The sequence below is a fragment of the Passer domesticus genome, chromosome 4, assembly GCF_036417665.1.
Source record: "Passer domesticus isolate bPasDom1 chromosome 4, bPasDom1.hap1, whole genome shotgun sequence".
Taxonomy (NCBI): Eukaryota; Metazoa; Chordata; class Aves; order Passeriformes; family Passeridae; genus Passer; species Passer domesticus.
The window spans coordinates 12982048-12998649 of NC_087477.1; the positions used below are offsets into that span (position 1 = coordinate 12982048).

The window sequence follows — 16602 nt, forward strand, 5'->3', positions numbered from 1 at the left end:
GTCTCACAGTGGTGGTAGCACTTTGAATTTAATTACTGTGTGCTATTTAATACTCAGGAGTGAATGTTACTTCTAAAAGCTTCTGTATTATTCCCCACCCACTCTCCTGTCAGAACATCAGACTTGCTTGATTTTGTCATTGTCCTGCCTTCCCAATTTCCTAGCTTGAGCAGATGAGAATAGGTCAGACACAAGGTTTTAACAAAAATTAATGTGTTCAAGAGCTAATGATTTTCTTATAACATCCTGCACTTATTGTAATGGTACTTACAATTATTGTCATTTCCTTGCCTTGTCATGGCAACTTGCCTTGAGTTTCCATCAACTCTAGGTACATGTACATCACAGAGTCCTGGCTTTGCCTGGTATGGTTCCGTGCTATTGACAAATTGATTTTATTTCAAACTCCAGATACATGTATAATTTTGTATTAAACAATTTTTTATTTCTTTCAAAGTAAATATGAGGCATTCATTATTAGCTAAACTATGATTCTAAGGTGTATAAGGTGTACACCAATATACTGAAACAGGGATTTTTTGCTCTCCAGTATATTCCAGACCCTAACAAAGAAATTCTGTGTTGCAAAAGTTTTGGAGTCTTGGAATCTGCAATTGTGATAAGGAGATCAGATTAAAAAAAATCACAAAATGCTATAAATATGAAGCATAGGATATATATGGATATATAAAGGATATATAAATATATCCTTAATTTTTGTTAAAGTTTTACAGAGTTAATAAACACTTCAAAGCACTTTTGAAAAACCTTAAATTGTTGTCTAAAGAGACACCTTCATATTATTTTTCAAGGGAGGAATTTAATTAATTTGCTTTTAATTTGGACAGTAATGTCATCAAAGTTATTTTTACTGGCTGAGGAGCAAGAAATGCCTCTTGACATGACATATTTCTCTGAGGCTGTAGAGTGTCCTCACCCAAGAGAATGACACTTGATTGTGTCGGAGGAAGACAATGGTTCCCTGTTGCATTTTCTTCCCGGTGGAGTTTTTATCACGCTCATAACCATGAAGAACTACTACACTGTTAATTCCACATTTATGATTCTGCAAATCCAGGTAATGGCACTGGGCAATAAGTGTAGGTTATACTGAAGATTGTGCCCCTTGTGCATTTCTACTGATTTGCACAGGTGCTGCCAAAGAGGAAGGAATTTGTCCAGTACATGTCTGGATCATGATGATTCACATCCAGTTCTTCCAGTGTTTCGTCCTCAGCCTCGATTGTTTTGGCTATACATGCACACACCTCACAAGTTTTTACAGAGCAAAGTACAACTATCACCTTCCTTGTAACTCAGATCCCAAGCCAGTGTTAGCTGCCTTTGCTTCCTAATTGATAAGCAGTCACAAGCAGCCAAACTAATTTATTTAAATAGGGTTTGTGGTTCTTTAGCCTTTCCAACATGCCAGAAGGAATTGATCATCTGAAATGTATAGTACCCAATTTAACTGCAGTGTTACCAGACAACCAGCACTTCTGGGTCTGCCTGCCACATCTTTGGAACTTGCTTACAGATCCCCAAAAAAGCAAGAAAAATGTACAAACGAGTCTGCCTTTACAGTAGGCAACTGGTGGCCCTATTGTCTCCCACAAGTGACGCTAACACACAAGTTAATTCCACCTGAATGGGTGAGCCCGGTAACTCCGTGTTACAGCTGTAAATGATGGCCCCCAACAGAGAACTATAGTGATCACCCCCTGCTTTGTGGCTCGTGGAGGTGTGAAATGGTAATTTTTAGTTGGCTGATGTCATTTGTGTAGCAGCAGACAGTTTTTCTCCTAGGTGAGAAATCTGTGATGCGCCTGCAGTTGTTCTTTCAGTGCAGCCTGTGTAATTACAAAACACAATGTTCTATTTCCTGGGGCAAAAATTTTAACAAAGGAGGAAGGAATCCATTACGGACAAATTTATTTATTTATTTATTCCTTGCATGGCAGTAAGTTTCTGAGGAGGTGTGTTGACCATGGGGCCAGGACACTGGAATGTAGAAAAATGTTATTAAAACCATAAATCCCACTTTGCTGTACCTTGTTGTAAGGGACCTTCTGTGGTTAGAGGAGGCACAGGGAGGAGCACTTAAAGCATTTGAGCAGATCAAGCAGCTCTCCTTTGAGGAAAGACTGAAGAATGTGGAACTCTTCTGTGTGGAAAGGGAATAGCTCAGAGCATTTGGTCAAGATCTGCAAAACCATGAAGGGGGTAGAGATGGCAGCTACACAGCTGCTTTTCATTAGAAGCTGTGATTCCAGAACAGGTGAGAGTAACTGCAGCAAGCACCAAAGCAGGTTGAAGAGATGAGAGGAAAATTTTCATGACAAGCAGCTGACCTTGATTTCCTTGATTACCCCCGAGAAGTTAGAAGGGCAGGCTGGGTAAGTGAGGCTCTGTTTCAGCTCTGGGGGTTGGCTCTGATCTTGGTCCTGTGCAAATGCAGTGACTGAGCATTGTGAGTGAGTAATGAGGGAGGTGGTTAGCAGAAGGGGATTATGCTGTCTCTCAAGGGTGTCTTCTTTTCCCCCTGTTAGACACTGAATAGTGGCCTGGAGGAACTTTGTTAGCCCTCAGAGAACTTCTTCTGTTGAGAATTGTAGTCTAGGGAGCAGAGACACTCAATAAGTCAGTTTTTCTGATTTTTTTACTGCTTTAAGCAAAGTTCTGAATGCAAAAATGTAGTCAGAAGATTGAAAGACTCTTTGAGTGGCTTTCCTGTTAGTAAGTGGAGATAACATGTTTTTATAAAAGTTGCTTCTGGAAACTTAGGCTGTGTTTGTCCCAGAACATTTTCAACTTCTAGGGTAATGCTGAAACACAAGTAAGCAGGAAGTGCTAGGTATGGTATAGGTGTTTCTTAGTTGGCTAGGTTTGTTTGTCATCCGTTCTGGTGGCTTTTTGATCACTTGTTTTTCCTACACTTAATGGTGATTTGGGGAAGGAGGCTCAAAACCTGTGCCACTCCCTGTTTCAGGCCTGTGTTTCAATATTGTTCCTCTCTGATTGCTTAGTCATTTCTTGAATTGTGTAGTAACATATTCCTCAGTGTGCTTTTTAAAAAGGAATGTAGACGTACAAAGACTAAAGTTTCTGTTCATGGTTTGGTGGAAGTTGTTTTAAATTCATTTTCATAAGATTAGTCATTAAGTGTGTAAAAACCTTGCATGTGAAAAGTGTTCTTAGTTGCAGTTAAAAATGTTTGCACATGTAGTTTGCTGTTTTACAGGGTTTTCTCTTAGTAAGTAGCACCATGTACAGCTCTCCTTGTCACCCTTCAAAGAGAAGCACATCATCTCTTTAAAGCTGAGGAAAACAACATGAAGCAGGTATAGGTGGTGGTCTTTTTTCCGCTTAAAATACCAAAAGGCAGTCCAAGTCTGTTACCCGGTGGGGGTTGCTTGTTCTAATTCTGTTATTAGACAGGGAGAAGTAATTACAAAAAGCTACTAGAGTAGTTTTATTTTATGAGGCGAAAACGTTTCTTAAATACCCTAGCTTGCTACTACTGATTTTATGTGTAGCTTTTGCAAGAGGATTTTTGAGACCCCATTGTTGTTATGTGCATCTTTGAACAAGTACTGAGTTCAAAAGCTGGCTGCAGAGAGTGAGCCGATCCAAAAAGATGCTTCAGTGTGTTCTGTTCTTACACTTGCTTGTGAGTGGCTTCAGGAAGCACTGCTCAGTTTTGCATCTGTGTTCAAACTTAAATTGTCCATGATAATAAGCTATGGTTTATGTATCTTTCCTGTGTAAGCAGAAAAGGTTTGTTTGTATATAATAAATAAAATAATTAATAGTGCCTGGATACTCTACTGAGAGGTGTTGCTACTTGACTGAAAGGGAAAAAAAAGAGCAGTAAAACAAGCAAATGTATTGCTCCAGCAGTAGTGTATTGTGTTTGGTTCTTGAACCATTTCTCTTTGATGAAAGAGCTCTTACCACACCTATCAAGAAAACGCCAAATACTGAAGCTCTGTCCATCTTGTTTGTTCTCCTTAGCCCATCTGGGCAGTAAGGAACAGAGTGAGAGGGCAGCACCTCAAAGGGCTTCAAGGAAATAGTTACATGAATTGAGACCTGCTTGGTAATTCCATAGTGACATGGGTGATAGGGGTGTGGTGTGTGCATGTTTGCTTTTCTGTTTCATAAATTATTGTAAGACAGTCTTCATAGTCTTGGCTGTAGCATGGTAAAAGCTTGACAAAAGATGAGTTATGAAACTCTGTAAGTGAAGTTCTGTATTTCCTTTGTGTCTTATGCAATTTGCTTCTTTTCTCTTTTTCCTTCTGTTTTCTTTTTTCTTTTTCCTCTTCCTGTTGTCAAGCCCTACTGGGCTTGGCATTTTGGAGTCCTTTTAGTCAAAGATGACACTACAGCAGTCTGAAAATATTTGTTAAAGTGTATTAAGAGTTAGCTGAGAAGACATCATGTCCTTTCTTCATTGGATGTGCTCTGTCTCCTCAGGCAGTGCTAAGCTCTACTTGGTAAAGTAATTATGACCCCAACCGGTTGTGCCAGTTCCTGTGTCAGAAACCTTTTCTGATTTTAAGGTGAATTTGATAGGTCTGTAAAAGCCATTGTAGGTCTGGGTTCTATTGAGTTAATAGTCCTAGCCCAGGAGGTCCCTTTCAACCCTCAACTGCTGATCAGATATTTGTGGTAAGTGAGAGATTAAGAACCAGAACAGGGCTTTCCAGCCTTCTCTTTGGGATGTTTGGGACCAGGACAGAGATCCTGAGTTTAAGCTCCAGTGCCAGATGACTGGTAGATACACACTTACATACAAAGCTGGGAGGGGCTGGGGACAGTGACTTCCAGCAATGGGTAAGAAGCAGAACAAACCAAGTCTGCTGAATGCCATCTGCTACGGGAATCAAGTATGGCCACTGATGTGAGTCCAGAGAGGGGAGAGAATGCCAAGAGCATATCTCAGCTCTGCAGTGCTTTGGGAAGCCAGGAACTTGTAGTACTGAACTTATCATGCAGCTGTAGGTCCTCACCAGCAGTGCTGGTTCATCTTGTTGTAGCTCTGCTGTTGGGGGTAATGGGGAAGCATGCCAAAGTCACTCTGTATACCTATCACATGCCAAGAAGTTGTTTCCCAATGTTTGGGTAGCCACCACCACATCCTCATGCCAGATCTTCCAAACAAGTTCCTCACTTGTGTGTCTGTGTTTCGTTTTGCAAGCATTATGATACCGAGACTGCCATACTGAAACCACTGCACCCACTATCAGAGGACCTCTTTGTGATTCAGGTGGAGGAGCAGGCTTCCCAGGAACTTGTTCTGTTTTTCTATTTGATCTTTACAGTAATGGACTTGCATTCTTTTATGCATTCCTTTCTGCCTTGAAAACAAATTGTTTTCCCTCTTCTGAGCTTTTTAAGTAGCCCTAGCAATAAAAGCATTCTGACAAGCCGTTTTCTAAATGCTGCAGAAGATTTTTGCTTAGGTCTCACTTCTGCTCAGCTCTAAGAAATGTATCCCTACTGTGCAATTCTGCCATCAAGTCTGTTTAAGAGACCACAGCCTTTTGCAGCTGATGTTGTCTTGTTTTTATAGCTGAACCTTTTAGAATACCTGCTGGGTCACTTTACATTGTCCCTTTCATGGCCTTACCATTTCCTACTGGTTTATCTGGTTTTAAAGAGTGTGTCCAGTACCATTTCCTACAATGTCAAGTTTTCCTTGTTGTTGGTTTCAATTATTTCATGCTGTCCTTGTGCTTAAGGCAACCAGAGGAGGCCTGAAGTGCAGAATGAATCATTTAGGGCAGGCGATCGGCTTTGGAAGAGAGAACAAATTGAAAGTAATTTTCTGTCCAAACTGCTCTTGGTAATTTAGTTCGCAGTGTAGCCTTTCTTCTTGCCTTTTATTTAGAAGATGAGCTAAATATCAAGAGAAGGATGGGAAAGATACTTCTTAGAATGTCAGGAACCCATTTCTATTCCTCACAAAACTAGGGAAAAGAATAGCCTTAACAAACGAGAGCTCCAACAAGCTAAAAAGAAATTGTTAATTATATATGTAGATATTAGGAATCTGTTGGTGTGCCATGTCATACCCCTGATGATATACTTGTTTCTTTCAAGTCAAAGGTCTCAAATGAGTCATCATATGTATATTTGGCCAAGTTCTTCCTGAGTTTCTTAGGCTCTAGCTTTTGAACTTTTCGCGCATTTAACAATTTTGATGTAATTCTGAATAATGTAATGTTAAAGGCTGCATTCAAGTAAGTATTAAATAGAACAAGGAAAATAGCTTTAAGCAAGTTTGTACAGAATATCAGCAACATGATTTATACAAATTCTAGGAAGTCAGTTTTAAGTAATTGCAGAAAAAATAAACTAATATTTTTTTATTATCGAAAATCTGTTCTCTCCTTTCCAAATAAGCATTTTCCTGCTTTTATTTTCTAGGAATCTTTTATTATTTTCTCTTCTCGGAGGGGAAATTTGCCTTGCATTAATCCTCTCTTTATTTTCTTTCCTTTGTTTTTTCATTACATTCTCAAATAGTTGTGTGGAAATGGAGCTAACTAGCTTGTGTCTTATATCTGTGGGCATCTGTGTCACCCCATCTGTGCTTATGATGCAGCAGGTATGCCAAAACTGGCTGGGAATAACATAATTGCAGACAGATGTGTTGGCCCCAACTTGTGACGTGGTGCAGACGCTGTTTCTCAGTGCAGAGCTCTTGCCTCTCTCTGCAGCCGGGGGCTGATACCATCACATAATGATGTGCTTCCTGTGTTTGTCCCCTGGTATCAATGATCTAACTCAGCAGGACCTTGTCCTTTGCTCAGCCCTCACTGATTTAATTGAAGCTATTGTCTCTTGCTGAGTACATCCATGTTAAAGCCCTCCTAGGAATGTTGAATAATGCATTGAATGATTTGTTTAGGGACCCTGGATCTTATTTCATATCACGAGTGTGTTAAACATATGAAAAGCATGAAAACGTTTGGAGCAGTGAACTGTTACACTTCCCTTTGTCCCATTATCCTATTACTTGAGCTGTAGTGACTGAACTGCAGCTGATCCAAGTGTATGTTTAAGAAAGTAAAAATCTGCCATTTCATGATTAACTTCTCCCCTTATGCTGTTGTTTTACCAGCAGTTTTGGAGGTTGATTCTTTTACTGATAAGGCATGGTAAACCTTGATCAGGTTGCACTCAATGTAATTTTTTCCTTTTGTTGTGGCTGGGGGGGTGGGTTGGATATTCTATATATGATTATTAACTGAGACTTAGATTTTTGATTTTTTGTGCTGTGAATGGAGCAATGTACTAAAATCCATTACAGAACATATTGTCATATGTGGAGTACAATATTTGGGAGCCTTAATCCATCTTCCTTCTGTAGAAATCTGCTGCTTCATGTTGCCCTTGTAGAATTTTGGGAGCACACTTTTGGAGATGATCACTGGCCACAGTTACTTCAGATACAGGCATCCTTGAGCATGGGAATCCTAAAATAATCCAGGTTGAAAAGTATGCCTGGAGGTCTAATCCCACCCCTGGCAGGAATTGATCATATTAGTTTTGGGTGCTTAGCACCTGGCTACTTCAGTCTGGAACATTCGGGTATCAGGGTTCCACAGCCTATCTGGGCAACATTTTTAGTGTTTGACAACAATGTTGGTTTTTTCAAGTATCCAGGCAGCTCTCCTTAGCCTTTGTGTCCACTGCCTTTCATGCTATCACTGAGCACTTCCCAAAAAGCCTTGCTGCTCCTTTACCCAATCCCACCGGACAGCTGAGGGCAGTAATGAGTTCTCCCCTCAGCTCTTTCTTGAGGTACAGGACGCTGGAGAATCTATTCACCAGCATTCCTTCCATCTTGCCAGAGTGTGGATTTTGAGTATGCTCCACACCTACTGAAATCTTGGCTTGTTTTTTAAATTCTGGTGCTATGGGGTTTGTGTGGACCAGAAACAGTGATTCCCAGAAAAAAACTGTTCCTGATTGGGATTAGATCTTGAAATCTGCTAGGGCTGGAGGGAAGACAGAACTGGTTCCTCCCTTTGATTTTGTATCTGTGAAATGGTTGAGAACACACTTGGGAAGGAACTCATTGCAGAAGAGGCAGCCTGACAGGTGGATTAAGCCAGAAAAAAGATAGGATTAATGAAAATGAAGGTGTTGGTGGTAGCAAAACCAAAAGTTAAATGTAGGTGGTGCAGATGTGAAGAACAAGTTGGAATTGTGGTGGGCAAGGGATCACAGACATTACTGCCTTAATTGGCTTGGGCTTTCTCTTTTTAATATCACAGTAATGTGTTTGTGGACAAGTGAAGAGTGGAAAAATTAACACAAATATTGCAAGAGGCATCATGGATACTGTAGAATTTGGTTTTTCTAGAGTGGAGAAGGGAAGATTATTGGTTGAAGGGGGAGGAGTTGTTCTGCTTTTTCAGCCACTGCTTTGAATAATGAAATATTTATTCCCTTGGAGAAGAACAGCTGAAACAATAGAGCTGTGTTTATAGAAAAATGGTTATTTGTCCAGACTCTGATTTCTGGTTCATCAATACCTCTTTGTGAGAGGTACTTCCCTCAAATATGCCTTTGTTTCCAATGGAATGCAACCAGGGGCGTATAGTGCAAGGAGTCTCAGTTGGGCTGGCTTAAACAAACAATAAAACAGTGCAAAGACTGAAATTAAAATGTATATATTTGTTCTGTGCCATGTTCTATTCATTACCTGATTGGAGCATGAGGCAAAACAAAATATCTTGAAGCTTCCAGCTGGCTGAGCTGCGTACAGCAATGTTACATGTGTTTTAAAACATGGTTAAAAAGGCAGTTGCCAAGCTTTTCTTATGGTTTGTTTAACGAGCTTCTGAATGGTGGAAATAACCAGTAAAGTTCTCAATTCATGCCTGTTCATAAGGACAACCACCAACTTTTTTTCTTTGCTTCCCAGACCACTGAGCCCAGTGATCCAGTGTTATGCTTGGAGGGACTGTGACAGGTGGTAAGTGAGATGGCTTCAGGTCACTTTGAGTGTAATTCATCTCTTTTCTGAAAATGACATCTGCTTGCCCAGAGGGTGCTCGAGTCTATTTTCTTCTCTCCATGCCCTGGTATCCTTTGCTGGAAACAGTTGGGAGCTTGGAATGTTTATTACCACGTCATCGCTCTCATGTCCCTGTTGTGATGACAGGGTGTGTAAAGGCTCCCTTTCTCTGCCAGGGAACCACAGTGTGGCCTAGAACACAAGTTTAATAACATAAGGCTATGTTTTCAGTTGGATTTGTTGTGCTTTTTTTTTTTCTTTCCATTCTGGTGTGTTGACCTTGTCTGCTGCTTTGAGTTGAGTTGTTTTGTTCTCTTGAAAGCACCATCTAGTGGTACAAGCTCATTAAGGAATAGGTTCTGTTACTTTTTCTGGGGTAAATCTGTTGTTGCATTAGAGCAACAGGTGGTACTGCACCGTGGTCTGCTCTAGAGGCAGAGATGGGGCTGCAGGAGGGTAGGTGGAGGAGAGCTGCTGCCCTACCAGCTCTTCAGGGCTTTTCCCCAAGGGCTGTTTGCATATTTTGGATACAGCCAAGTAGTAAGATGTAAGGATATTGCCCTCTCTGTAGAATGAAGGGTGGCATTCAAGGAACAAGGAGTGCACACTTCAGCATGATATGAAACAAGGAAGGCAGCTGCAGAGGGACAGAGACAGCTTCTGCCTATTGCAGAGCAAGCAAACACCATGGGATACAGGGATGGAAGTGACCAGGAGTTGGAAATTAAGGAACTGAAGGAATGATAAATCGTGGAGGATCTGAGTGTGAAGTCAGTGAGGCAAAAGCAGCTGAATACAACAGTGCTGATGTGTGAAGAGTCCATTGAGAAGTCAGGACATGTTGTCAAAGAACGTGTGAAATGACTTGCACATGTTGGTGACAGGGCTGGCAGTAGTTGCTGTGTTGTGTCCCTATGACAGCTTGGGTTTAACAGCATGGACATCATTGTGCCAATAACTTATTTGTTCTGGTCACTGAACAACACAAATACATGCAACACTGTAAAATGAGTAATATTTCATTCTAGACAACAGAAGAAATGTTCATGAACAGCTAAATTCATTACCATTGACAACAACAGTGATGGGCAGATGGTGTCACACCTTGCTGTCTTGCCTGGATCAAATACTTTGTGTGACTAATAATGGGAAAATCTCTTGGAAAATTTTTCTCCCTCCCAGATTAACACTACCTGCCCTTTTTTCTGTCCCCATATTGTAGAGTAGCAGAGGCATCTTTCAATTTCCTTAAAAATATTGAGGAAAAAGTGTTTACTGATGCCCATAAATATGTGAATATGTAAGGGTGGCATCTTGACAGATCCCTCATAAAAGACTTGTCCTGTGGGGTGATACAACCTGCTTGTTTGGGCATTTGGAGAGCAATACCTGAGCTTGAGCATCTTTAAATAGAAAGGGGTTTGAACTCCTGTAGTTTTTGGCCCATTAAAATGACACAACTACCAAGATGATAAAAAAAATGCCTTTAATGTTTTTGATTCTTGAGATATTTTCAGCCTAACTTCATTCAGTTTTAAGCCGACTGGTATGAGGTTTGTGGTAAAATCAACAACCAGAAATGAAAGGAAAAAAGCTGCTTGTCAGAATTATGCTTCCCTATGAAGCTCTTGGTTACAACAGAGCCGAGATGGTTTTTAGACAGCTTGACTTCAAAGATACACTTAATAAACAAGAGGGACCAACTGGTTTGACTATAGAGGGAATGACTATAGACTGATAATGAAGGTGGAACATGTATTTCTTTGTGTGTCTACAGTGCATGGCAATATCACTACTTAATGTATGGCATTAGCAACATAAATTGCATCCTGTTTTATTCCATAGTGTGATAGTATATACCTAGAAGGGAACACAGAAACTACAGACTGAAACAGTGAAGACAGCGGGCAAATTGTGGAAATGCTTCATGCCTAAAATGTTGCTGGGGTAAGTGAAATTTAAGGATGTGAACCTTGCCAAAATACAAGTTAGTAGCTCCTATTCCAAAAGTGCAACATCCTGGTAGAGGAAGTGTTTTGTAAATAGTGACACAACTAGAAAGAAATGAGCACTGAAGGTTGGGAGATGTGACGGTACTAAATTTGCATTAAGGAAAGGGTCATGTAGTGATGCAATATCAAATTGTGTGAGAAAAGGAATTGATTTAGATACCAACTGTATGAGGTGGAAAGCTACAGTTCATGCTTGGAACTTCCTGTTGTAGACAGGTTATATTTGTCTGGTCAAGTTTGAGAACATTTGGAACCTGGAGCAGTGCAGGTTAGCCCTGAAAACCAAATACCTCTTCTGGTATTCTGCTCTTGGTATACCACACACACAAACATTCCAAACAAAAATAAACCCCAAATCCAAATATTAAAAACAAATTAAAAAACCAAACAACCCACAAAGCTAAACAGCACCAAAAAAAACCACAACCCAAAAAACCCCCAATCAACCAAACCAAGAAACCCACACCAGAAAAGCCCACCACCAATTAAACAAAAAACCCAAAACAAACAAAAAAAACCAACCACCAATGATACCAGATAAAAAAACTTGCTTTGTAAGTTTATTTGGTGGAATTATTTGTTCTAGCTAACACTTGATCTACTTGCTGATTTTGACCAGGTTAAAGACTAAATAAAACAAGTAATTTTTTTAATGCTGTTTATGCCAGTAAGGTGAGGTAATCACTGCTGCTATCTTTGCTTGTGTCTCTTTGCAAGTCAATAAATTAATTTTTTAAAATTTCTTATTTAGTCTGAGTTGAATTTCATCTGTGTGATGGAATTTTCAGTATCTCACTGGCATCTGTGCTGTGGAGTTGTAGTTGATGTATAAGTGTTTCCCAATCATACTTGTATTGGTCTTTTGGGGTTTTTCTTCCTGTCCTTTCTTGAGGTGTTCTGTGTAATGGCTGTCAAATTGTTTTCTTTCCACAATGCTGCTGGTCTCATTTTGGAAGGGAAGATGTGACACATGCCCCTGATTTCTGTTCCACTATAATGCAGCTGGGCTAACATAAGTGTTGACTGTCCACTGATCTGACTGTGTGAGCTGATAGCTTTTGAAACAGTGGGTTTACTGGCAAACTGCTTCCCAAATGTGGTTTTAGTGGTGGTTGTGTTCAGACTGACATAAAAAGTGCATATATTAATATTTCAAAGCACAGTCATGCAACATATCTATACATTCCTATTCAACAATGGGTGAATTTCCAGAAATAGCTTGCAGCTCTCTGCCATGTAATGCTCTGAAGACATGTATGAGCAGCAAGAAAGCAGTGTTTGCGCCATGAGAAGTTAATTGGTAAGTAAGGTACCATTTCTGAGTTGTGGGCTCCTGAAACAGTTTGGGGTTTTGTACCCAAAAGCCTCCTCAGATAGATAACTTGCATGCGTGTCATTGTATGCAAAGGGTTTCATTTTCCAGCTTCCAGAACATCTACATATAGGAGTCTGTAATTTTATTGTGATGCTGATGGGACATGAATGCTCCTTTTTACATACAGGGCAGAGCTCACATGCCGTCCCATTACTAAGTTTCACATTAGGCAATAAATTTTTGCATGCTCGGTCATCTTATTCTGGTGGTTTTCAGTCTGTTCAGTTGAGTTCACGAAGGTGACCTTTCACTGAGTTTTCTGTGACTGTGTCCCTAATGGTTTGCCTAACAAGACTACCTGTCACTATGAGCCTGACCTCTCTTAGATCACCAATTGCTATCTGAATTTATTGTGAAAATCTTTGATTGGCACAGCTTCTGGGACATGTATCTGCACATCTCGCTCCAAAGATCCCATTAGCTGTCTGAGGCTTTGCCTTACAAGTTCATGGCAATTAAGGAGAACACAAAAATTAACTTGGAAGTTTTATTAGGTCCAACCAAGAGATTTGGGGCAGTATAAGTTGGTTTGGTTTTTAGGGAATGCACTTGGCTGATTACGGTAATTTTAGGAACAGAACTCTGCAATGCATTTATTAGTGCAGGAGTTTCCAGCATGTAATGCTTCAGGTAAGCCATGGTCATTGTCTTTGGTATGTGATACTCTCACATGTTTTTAGATGTACTAAAGAAAAACAAAGCTTTTCAAGTAAAAACTTTGCAAGTTTTGTGGGTTTCCTGCTTCTTTCTCAGAATGTCTCCAGTCAGAGTTGTTGATAATGTTGTGGTGTAAATGAGGAAAATATCTTCATCTGTTCTTGTTCTCCTTAAGAGGAATGCTGTGAAATGTGCGAAGCATTATCCATGGGGTTCTCCATTCCTATGCAATTCCTTTTATTATACTCTGTGATAAGAAAGATATCCTTTTGTTATAAGATAAGGTATCTCTGCCACTTGGTCTGTTAATTCTTCTTCCAGCTCAACCAATCTTGCTATTCCTTCCATTTTAACTTATTTATAATTTCTCTGTCAGTTACAAATTATAAATATATGTGTAGGAATCAGTATGTGTACATATTTAAGATGATGATCTGGACCCAAGTGTTCCATCTTTTTCCCCCTTCATTCTGAAACACTGGTGAGTGAAATTAGGATGAGAATTTAAACACAGAATGCTAAAATTGATGGTGGCTTTTTTTGTGAGGTGTTGCAAGGACTTCAGTGAGGGTTAAATGTGGGCTTAATTCTGGTTTGGCCCAGAGGCAAACTTCCTGCTGTAATCCATTGTTTTGAAAATGTCAGACTCTGCAGGGGAAGGCAAGGTTTGATATGTGACACTGTGTAAGGAATGCTACAGCAATAAGCTCCTGTGAGCCATGCTGGGTATTCAGGCTGCCTGTACAATCCATGTTCCAGGACATGGGGCAGTGGGTACCACGGCTTTTCAACACCTGTCACCTAGTCTGCCAGTGGAACTCACTGTGCATCACAAGGAAGTTCTGGACAAATATTTGTTTCCTTTATTTCTGGTATGGGAACAGAAGCATGCTGAAGTTCTCTTCATCTTCACGCTTGGTGTGCCTCCTCTTAGGCAAAGCTGCTGGGTTCTGTCATGGCCTGGCCTTGGCAATGAGCACCAGCATGGCCACAGTGGCTGGGCTGCTTCTGCCCCAGACGGGTGTGGGGATGTCAGTGCACCGATAGGCATCTCCTGGATTCACAGCCCAGCCCAAGCAGCACCAGGGGAAGGCTCTTGAGTGTGTGCTCATGCACTGCATTCACAGTGGAAGCCATCTGGCTGTGTGCCAAAGCATGGTGAGGACTTAGAGCAGAAGCCTGATGTGCTGCTGCAGTACAATCATAGCTTAGGAAAGCATTAATGTATTTCTGGTAGAAGCTACATTATTATGCGTAATTCAAACTGCTGACTCAGTGTACTTCTGTGTATGTTGCTTTTGGAATACAAATGGTAAAATCAACAAGCTTGTAGCTTAAGTTCAAAAGGCTCCAGGTCATAACTCAGGAAATAAAGTTGTAATTTCTTCCTTTGCCAAATTTCTGTGACTCATTCAGATTACTTGGTCTTTTACTGTCTCTATTTACTGCCTTGTAAATTAGCATAAACCCACCCATTTCTTCCTTAAACTTTTTTCCAGCCGTTGTTGAGGCATGAAAGATAATGACGAATTTCAGATGTTCTCCCCCTAGATTGGGAAAGAGTGCTATTAACTTTGTGGTGTCACTCAGAAAAGTTACTGAGGAGATAAATGCCAAAAGTAGAGATTGTATCATCTGTGTATTGCATAGTTATTTTTCTCGCTGTGTGACAGGAAGAGATCCCCAGAAATCAAAGGCTATGTAAGCTTTATGGAATTGACCTTTTGGAGATCTGCTTTCAACATTAGGATATTATTCTAGGTATGTAGCAACTTCGTATTTTCAGTGCTAAATGGCCTTTATTTGTTTAAAGTATAAGGTGGCTAAAACTAAGAATCCAGGGTGTTTTTCAAACTATTTTATTAGAAAGCAGCTTGATACTAAATTGTCTTGGACTTTTTCTGTTGAATTGTAATGTTAAGGGTGGTTTTTTTAAAATTTAAAATCTGGGTAGGAATGTGGTCAAAAATGTTAAAGCTAAGTCAGACAATGGTAATCTTTAGTATCAGGAATCCTTTTGTGCGCTGACATGCTTTAAGAAAAGTTGACTTAGTTTTATAAGCTTCCTGTACAGAGCCGTTCCAGACCTTGTAGCAGTTGTTTCCAAGGTGTTAAGCACTGGTAGGACTGTGTGTTGGATAATGTGGGCTCCTCAGCACAGGAGAGAGATGGAGATATGGGAGAGTGTGCAGTCAAGGGCCAGGAAGGTGCTGAAGGAAAAGCACCATCCTGTCTGCAGGGAATGGCGGGAGCACTGTGCTTCCTCAGCTCAGAAGAGAAGGCTCCAGGGCATCACATCAATGGATAAATACTTGTAGGGAGGGTACAGAGGAGGCAGAACTTGGCCACCTTTGCGGCCTGGTGCCAGAGCCCTGGGCACAAAATGAAACCAGGGGAGTTTTCCTCAGAACATCAGAAAACTCTTTTTTGCAGTGAGGGTGACTGATCACCAGCAGAGGTTGGCCAGAGAGGCATGGCATCCACTAAGTCACAGCCAGATCTGAGAGCATGCCTGGGACAGCACCAAGTACCCTCCAAAGGCATCAGAGCGTAACTTTAGGAGTTCCCTTCCAACCTCAGCCTGTGATGATGTTAATGATTCATGAACAGGGGCATCACAGGACCAAATCAGTTATGCTTTGAAGGTTTGAGCTCTGACTCTCTGCCATAGCTCTACTAAATAGATGCATTAGTGTAGGAAATTGTGACCTAGCCACTACCCATAGCTAAAATGGTACTAGGGCTGGGAATGTCTAGTTAAGTTGGCTCACTTCTGTGAGTCTGTCAGCCAGTTATGTTATATATTTATGGAAAAACACTTCTAATGATGCTTATCAGACAAAAAATGAAATTATTTTGGGTGAAGAGAGCTGGTGTCAGGGGAATCCAAGGAACTTCTGTTTGGATGTCTGCACGTTCTTCATTAACTTGTGAGAACTCTAACTTGTTCTTCTTACTGCTATAAATTGCATGCTGTCTTTAGGCCTATGAAGAATGATTGTAAGAGTTGAACAATCCAATGTGCAATCAAAATCTAAAATCCCACCCATGTTATACTATTTTATGTTTTTCTACTCAATGGGGTTTTTATCTTTTTTTGAAAGTCTTTTGTTGTATCCATCTGGTCTCTCACTTCACTACGTTGTTGAACACCACATTCCTTAATAGATACAAGGAAATAGCACTGCTCAAGGTTTTCCAAACAACAGATGTATTTTAATGTCATTCATTAACCAGTCCTATGAGCCATTAAAAGGCCACTTGCCATTTTCCCAGCACTACTTCTCCTAAGCAGGACTCTGAGAAATTTGAATTTGCTTTAGCTATGGCTCTGCAGAGCAATCTGTGGTGTTTGTGCTTGGTAGGAGACAGGTTACTACATAAACACTATGACCTTGAGTATTTTTGTGAACATAGGAAATAATATGTATTAATCATGCAAAATAATAGGAAATTATACATATTATTGTTGTTCTGATCAGAAAACCCCCAGGAGATGCTATTTTGTAGCTAATGAAGAC

The 16602-nt window shown here is 40.4% G+C and overlaps 1 protein-coding gene across 25 annotated transcripts in view; it reads left to right on the plus strand.

Moving 5' to 3' along the window:
- Positions 1 to 16602, plus strand: part of ARSJ (arylsulfatase family member J) — a 152606-nt gene that overhangs the window by 1874 nt on the left and 134130 nt on the right. For 16 of the 25 annotated variants that reach the window (XR_010360478.1, XR_010360475.1, XR_010360481.1 and 13 more), the window contains exons 1-3: positions 2401 to 2470; positions 8945 to 8995; positions 10883 to 10984. The exons of 1 other annotated variant lie outside the window; for it this stretch is intronic. The gene's annotated coding sequence lies outside the window, so the exon portion shown is untranslated. 8 more of the 25 variants (XR_010360487.1, XR_010360484.1, XR_010360489.1 and 5 more) reach the window with 4 other exon arrangements.